Source organism: Alosa pseudoharengus, unplaced genomic scaffold (assembly GCF_046254945.1).
Source record: "Alosa pseudoharengus isolate Yale_2024_CS ecotype anadromous, Long Island Sound unplaced genomic scaffold, YU_APseudo_1.1 YU_APseudo_1.1_scf_5, whole genome shotgun sequence".
Lineage (NCBI taxonomy): Eukaryota > Metazoa > Chordata > Actinopteri > Clupeiformes > Clupeidae > Alosa > Alosa pseudoharengus.
Window position 1 is genome coordinate 9832942 of NW_027468837.1, and position 7500 is coordinate 9840441.

Genomic DNA, 7500 nt, shown 5'->3' on the forward strand with positions numbered 1-7500 from the left:
TTGTACATCCATTTGGTTAAAAGCAGTCAGCCAGCACATGAATAAATGTCAAGGAAGGTTATAAAGAATGTGTTGAAGTTGGTTGGGTAATGTATTTTGCAAATTGAGTGGTCGGTCAAACAATGCAAAAAAGAGGGAATCGGTAACCAAGGGTGGTATTTCTCTGGAAAATGGCCCTGTTTTCAACGTTTGCCATCGGCTGACTCACCATGCACCACACAAGAAGCCAACGGAACATGTGGCAGTACATTAAGGTGCCCACACACTACGCCCCCCCTGAAAAACAACATTTTGCTTGTTGCTTGCTGCCTCTGAAAAGGAAAGCATAAGTCGGGTAAGGAATTTGGCTATAATTTGCTTTTGGTAATTTGTCTGAAATGAACATGAATGTTGCTCTGTTTAAACAGCAACAGCTCTTGCAATTGATAAACTACTTTTCTCTTAAAACTTTTAATGGACATTTCCTTTTTTTCCCCTTTCAAGGACACAGTAAATCCAATATTTATATGAAATAACGATCCCATTTATCTAGAAGCATATTTTGTGGAGAAATTTAATTTGCAGCTATTTAAAGCCTAGGTTTTGGTAATGAATTATTTTGTCATCTTGCCTCTGATGAGATTCATCTTTAATAACTGCAACAATTATTTTATTAAAAAGAGGAGCCATGCATTACGGCTATCGCGTCCAGGTCTGCAAGCAGTGAACGATTCTCATTAAAAGCCTCTATATAACCCACCCCCACAGTGCTTTCATTAGGATACCCCGACCGAAAATTATATTTTAAGTGTCAACAATACTTGTGTTTGAAGAAAGCAGACATATTTACCTTTTTTTAATCGAGGATGTCTCAAACTGACACCCGTGAGCTTCTCTGTATTAAAAAGAGATAACGGTATACCTACGCTATCTGATGGTCGTCATATTGGAAAAACAAATCTTAAATGCTGACTTTTTAATAAAAATGTAATTTTGTTGTCTGCCACCTCCGTTGTTAATTCACAACTGTGCTTTTTTTGGCTGTTTAGAAAGTTTTGGTGATATGGACTGATCATAAATCAGTGCTGTCTTTGTTTATCTTCAAGCGACCCGTCTTCATTATTCCATCAACCCTGCTCTGTCGTCGAAGATGTAGTTTGGGGAGTTGTACAAAACACAATGGTGTCATGTAGCATCCTTGTTGGGTGGCTCTTTGAACGAAGGGTAGTTCCCATTCTTATTTACAAATAGTAGGTTGGTGGTTTTCAGTAAAATAAAATTTAAGTTGATAGAGGAGGCAAAAAGAAGAAAAAATCTACAGATAAGGTTAACTGATTCGCTGATAATCTGTAATTTGTGTACAGTATTATTTATTTGTTTTCTAGTAATTGCACTATATCCATATCCATATATAAGTCCATATACACATGCATGTATGTGTGTATGTATGTGTATGTGTATGCGTATGTGTATGTGTATATACACATACACACGCATACAGACATACACACACACATACGTACACACATACATACACACATATATGTTTGGACAAAAGCGTCTGCTAAATACAGTAATCACAACCATAAATCTCTCCATATATTATATAGATTTATATTATATATAAAGATTAGGATACAGGAAGTGGTGATTGTTGTGAGCATGAATGTGTCTGTTTATCAGCCTATAAAAAAATCAAGCATCTGTTGGCATCAGAATAGTAGTGGTTAAGCTTGATTTGCCTTTAATTTAGCCTTTGCTCATTTCATTTAGCATGGTACTTTAGCATACTTCCTTAGAGATTGTTTTCTACATCAACAGATGGATGAAATTACTTTTCTCCCTCTCTCTCTCTTCATGTAATCAAAGGCAGAAGTGAAATTGCGGGATGTTAAGTAATCATTTATTTTTGACTGTAAGAAATGCCTACTTCCCTAAACCCACGGCATCTCTCAGACAGATCAAATAAAGATATTTATATTGCCGCACGTTATGACTCAGACTGGTGCTGGGTGTAGGTGTCCCACCTCCCGCGGGCCCACGGATGTTTGCCGGGGCGTTTAGCGAGAATGAAATCCAGTAAGAGATATTAAGTTGTGCAACACGAGGAAGCGTTTCAAAGTGCGTCTTTATCTCTCAATCATCACATCACATATCTCAGTGAGAGTTAATGAGTCCCAATCCTCGATGGGACTCCGTGTTGAAGTTTGTCAGTCATAGTTAGGCCTCTTCATTTAGGTGCAGTGATAGGCACGTGTGCTTTATACTTCCTTTTGACACTTAATGTGCCGGCACATGACACAACGTTTTGAGCAATGTTGCTCGGCAACCACATAACCAGATCCATGTGTTTTGTTTTGATGATCATGAACATTTGCTACTGATGATTAAAGTTCTTTAGAAAACAAAATATCAGTCAATATCAATGGGAACATGCCATTACCACAATACTTAGGAACATTGCTCAAAAAGTTGCCTTGTGTATCATCTGCCACACCGATACCCAGAAAGCTGTTGCCAGCCTGGTGTTAATTGTTTTCCACAGGTTTCATACTATAAATGCATCATCTGCATCTGGTACGTCGGGAGTAATCAACTAAATGTAGCCGCTGCTTTCCTCTTATTACCTGAGCGGTTTGACACCCCCTCCCCTCCCTCCCTCCAGCCCACTTCTCCTCCCTCTTCCTTCAAGGGCAAATGGGGTGGAGAGAAAGGCCGGTCCGGCGTGAAGCCTCGGAGCTCGGGGAGAAAGCAGCAGCGGCGGCAGCCGATCTCCTTTCAGTGCCAGCTGTTCTCGCTGATACACACACCGCCGCCGCGCTGAAACTCTCTTAATATAATTCGGCCCGGGCTCAGGAGAGCAGCGCAAAAAAAAAAAACAAGCGTGCCAGCAAGGGGGGTTGGGGTGGGGGTGAGGTGGGGGGTTGGGGCGGGGGTGAGTGAGTTGGGGTTGTGCGTTTGAATTTTTTCATCAGCCAGAGCCTGGACGGGGCGCTGAGTTGGGTGGGCAGCGCGCTCATTCATGAGCAGATGTTCAGCGCTGCTACACGCGGCGGTTAGCGTGAACCTCCTGGCCTCTCCGCCACCGGCTGCAAGGACGTTGGCAGCGACCGGGCATCTGAGAATTGCGCCCCGGCAAAAAGGAAAAGAGAGAGAGAGAGGGAGAGAGCTGAGGCCTGGAAGAGCCGCTGCCCTCAGTCCAGACCCCCTTTTTTAGCCACCTCCAGGACCAAGCTGGAGGAGGAGGAGGAGGAGGGGAGGAGGGAGCCACTGACAGGCCATCAGTCTTCGGTCAGACAGTGATGAAAGACTCCTCCCCCCGCATGGGCTCCTGGGACGACGGCGGAAATTCCTGAAGACAATTTCCACAACTTTTGTCATTAATTTCTTATGACATCCCTGCGCATAACAACCATGCCACTTGCCAGGCAAACCCTTCCCCATCCTCACATCCCTCATCCCCAAGCCAACACACCCTCCCCACACACACACCACCACCACCACCCCCCTCAAAACCACGAAAAAAAATTATTTTTTTGTCTTTGTTGAGAATGAACCGTTTGCTTTCGGGTGCCTCTTGCATCAGAGGCCGAAAGAGGAAACTCCTCTCTTGGAGTGATTCTGTGGGTGGAAACTAAAAGAGCCAGCTGGGAGGAAGTGCTGGTTTGGAGCCTCTGTGGGTCCACTCTGCCCCAGCTGCCACTGTGGTCAACCAGGTGGCCCGGTCAGCTCGCGCTGACCCGCGTACGTTAAAGCCTCCCCCTGGACCTGCTTTTGCTCACTGCCATCCAGATCTGAAGACTTAGCGACAGTCGCAGGCCTACGCCATACTTGATAGGATTCGGCCTCTCTCTGCCTCTCTCTCTCTCTCTCTCTCTCTCTCTCTCTCTCTCTCTCTCTCTCTCTCTCTCTCTCTCTCTCTCTTTCTATTTGAGTGTTTCAGTGTTTCTGGGTTAGTGTGGTGTCGTCACCATGGAAAGCATCTGAATGACTTTGAGGGAGGTGATTGTTGGATTGTAATTGAGGGAAGATAAGGTTTTTTTTCCCTTTCCTTTCCTTTTTCCTTTTTTTTTTCTTGCACTCTCTTCTCTCCCTCCTTCAAGTGCTTGTTTCTTCAGCACGTTCCTACTTCGCAGTTTCTAATTGCCAGTTTTCAGGTTGGGTTTATGAGAGCAAAACTAATTAGTGTTTCTAAATTCAGCGGGAAGAAAATAGCAGTTGGATTGATTGTTCTGGTTTCCTCTCCTGTGTCAGGCGCTCAACAATAAAATAAGACTCTAATCACTTTCAATGCGTCTGTATTTTTAAACCGCCAGCTGAATGTCACTTCTGGTCTCCTGGCATTTTGTTTGGGAAGATGGCGGAAAAAGCGAGAGCTCTCTCTCTCTCTCTCTCCCTCTGATTTTCTTTATTCCTCTTTGTGATTTGTGGGAAGTTTTGGATGGGGACGGCAGTGGAGTTGGTTGGGGAAGGCTGTGGGTGTGGGTGGTGTTGGTGTTAGTGTTGGTGTTGGGAGAAAAGAGAGAGGAAAAGCTGCAACAATGCTGTTGTGTTTTAGGCGCGGTTGCGTCTCCTTTGATACGGAATGTCCCGCTGACCGGGTCGGGGCAGGGTGGTGGCGGAGAGTTTACAGTAGCGCTGACACACCGCTTACCTTTTGCTCGGGCCCTCTCCGGCTGCACCGAGCCCTCAGGAAGCCGGCCGCAGGCCCATGCTCCTCTCCCTGACGCCCAGAGAACTGCCCGCTGTTTGAGTTGGCAAACGCTCCCCCTCCCTCTTCCCCCACCAGCGCTCACAACCACCCCCCAAACTACAACCCCACCTTTCGGGGAACTTCTGCTGCCTCGGCAAGAAAAGGACCAGGGGTGGCCTGTTTGTGTGTGTGTGTGTGTGTGTGTTCTGGCCATGGAGGGGGTCGGGTGGTAAGGAGGGAGGAGGAGCGGATAGGCTGCGGTTCGAGGGGGCAGGATGGTGCTTTTTTCCACCCTCTCCTTCTCCTCCACCAGCGCAGGAAACACATTTTGCCTTCCCTTCCCTTTTTGCGTGGAAAACGGGAGAGAGGGAGGGAGGGAAGGGGGGGAGAGAGAGAGTGTAAGCAGAGAGAGGAGAGGGGGTGGAGCAGGCGGTGGTGTGGAGCGTGGTGGCAGCAGTGGGGGTGGTGGTGGTGGTGGTGGTGGTGGCGGGCACCGGTGGAAGAGGCTGAATGACAGCAGCAGGCCGCTGGGGGTTGGTGTTAATCTTTGCCGTTTATGTGCGAGGGCCGCGCAATGCTCAGAACAAGCTATTTCCGTGATCCGTGCGGCGTTCTCCAGGCCTGCTCTTCAGGGGGTTTCGTTTCGGGCTGAATTAAAAAAAAAGTTTATAGGTCATTTTAACAACGTGCCGTAAAACTTACACTATTTTTATTTTCCCCATCCCTGCTCCACAGGGATTTGCCTTCCGAGGCCAGTAATTAAGAGGCAGTGAATACACGGTCAGGGACGAACAGTGTTTAAATGCAATTAGAACAGTGCTAGAATCAATTTGAACTCAATTACAGTTTTCTGGTTGTGCCATTATTTGTGTAATCAAGGGAATTTTGCCTCCAAAATGCTAAATAAGGCACCTCCAAATATTAAACGCCATGCAGGGGGAAAATGAAGCTGAACCCAGCCTTGTGAATTAGTAGCCCTTTTAATGTGGGATTGTTTCAAAGTGACCTCTCTCTTTCTCTGTCTGTCTGGCTCAAACCAGCCCCCTCTCCTCGCTTTGATTGTCTTGAGATGAAGCGATCACAATAGTGGGGAATGGAGGGTAATTAGTGGATTTGCTCCTCTGCTTCTCTCTATGTGGAGCAGGCTGCCACTGATGACTGGCTGCTTCCACCGGCTGGATTTCCTCATTTGAAAAAAGAGAGCTTGGCTAATTCTTCTTTCTTCTCTCCTCCTGCCTTTCACTTTCACCCTCTCTCTCTATCTCTCTCTCTCTCTTGCTCTCTCTCTCTCTATCTGTCTGTCTATCTCTCCTCCTCCACGTCTCTCTCTCTCTCTCTCTCTCACCTGCTGTGTCTTTCACTAGTCGGAGGACACCAGTGGTCACAGCCTGTGGAGCCAGGGATCACAGTACAGTAAGTGTCAATCTCATCCTACTAGACAGTGCTTTCTGCCAGGCAGGCACACTCTGCCTCTGCTTCTAACCTCTCTCTCCATTTCATCTCTCACTCTCTACTACCGCTACTGCTACACACTAACTACTCAATGATGCAGGTGCATTACCATTAGATAGGAAGCCACAGTGTAAAGTCAGCATATGTCCCTTCATGACACCCACTGTATTGCTAGCTTGGAGTAGATATCGCAGGTTGTTAGGAACATATCTTAAATGATTGATTGTAGGTATTTAAAGTAATTTCTAATTGTTGATGTTTTTAAATGTTGAAGACTAGCTTGCCATTTCTGGATGTGCTTCTTTGAACATCATCTTCAGCTGCTTTTTGGCGGATTTCAGTTTTTTTTTTGTACAACTGTAATATTTAGTCAAATTAACTCCTGTTGCCATTGTAGAATGTCTTGGGCTTATAACGTTGGTGGCTCACTGTATTTTAGCCTGCTCTGAATGTTTTTCTTTTTGTTTTTTGTTGTCCTTTCTAATGTGTCGCTAACAAACACTCAAGGTGGCCTTGAGCACCGAGTGACGTGTGTGTGTGTGTTTGTGTGTGTGTTTGTGCATCTCTGGACCTTGGTGTCTTAAGCCATTTACACCCTGTATGTTGTGTAATCACACCATAAACAAACAGTGACTATCAGCAGACACCACTCCACCAAACTATTTCAAAACTTTTTGTGTACTGTAAACAGACGTCTTTGACCTTGAGTGATAAACCCAGGGCCCAGCACATGGAACAGGGATCTGCGCTAGCTCGATTGGCGTGTGGCTTTTTTATAACTTCGGCTTATAAGCTAGCTGGTTGTATATCTGTTGCTAAGGACTGAACACAGCCTTATTCCTTCATGTGCATCAGCTTGAGAGTAGGAATACTTAACCTTTGAGCAGCAATCTCACTGAGATTGTTATGTTATTTGCTGATGCTCTCCCTCCAGCTCGCGTTGTATCTGTCCATTAAAGATGAATTCACCTTTTGGCCCGGCTGAGTTCACTTGCTCTTGGAAGCGGGCCAGAGACAGAAAGCCGGCTGCCTTCAACCTTGAACTGCACTTTGTTGTCGCAGCTCAAACTCTCACAGCTGTGGGATTTAGACTCTGGACGATATTGAAGGAACAGCGGATACATTCAGAGCCCTCCAGAAAACTTGACTGTGTCGTGTAAGCTAACATAAGCTGCCCAGGGCAGTAAGACGTAAACAGAGATGGAGGCCAGTCTTAGCCTTGTCTAGCACGTAATTCCAAGCAAAGGAAATGTTAGCCAAGGCATAAAATCCATTTCAGACTCTTAAACTTTGCAATGTGTATGGCCTATGGCTTGATTTCTTTATCACAGATGGATTTGTAGGTTATGACGTTGTCCTGTGGTAGATACACATGG

General features: G+C 45.8%; 1 protein-coding gene across 6 annotated transcripts in view; it reads left to right on the forward strand.

Annotated features, from left to right (window-relative positions):
* foxp1b (forkhead box P1b) overlaps positions 1-7500 on the forward strand; it is a 170590-nt gene that overhangs the window by 28510 nt on the left and 134580 nt on the right. For 5 of the 6 annotated variants that reach the window (XM_076267973.1, XM_076267974.1, XM_076267979.1 and 2 more), the window contains exon 3: positions 6037-6085. The exons of the other annotated variant lie outside the window; for it this stretch is intronic. The gene's annotated coding sequence lies outside the window, so the exon portion shown is untranslated. The remainder of the gene's footprint in view (positions 1-6036; positions 6086-7500) is intronic. 6 annotated transcript variants of the gene reach the window in all.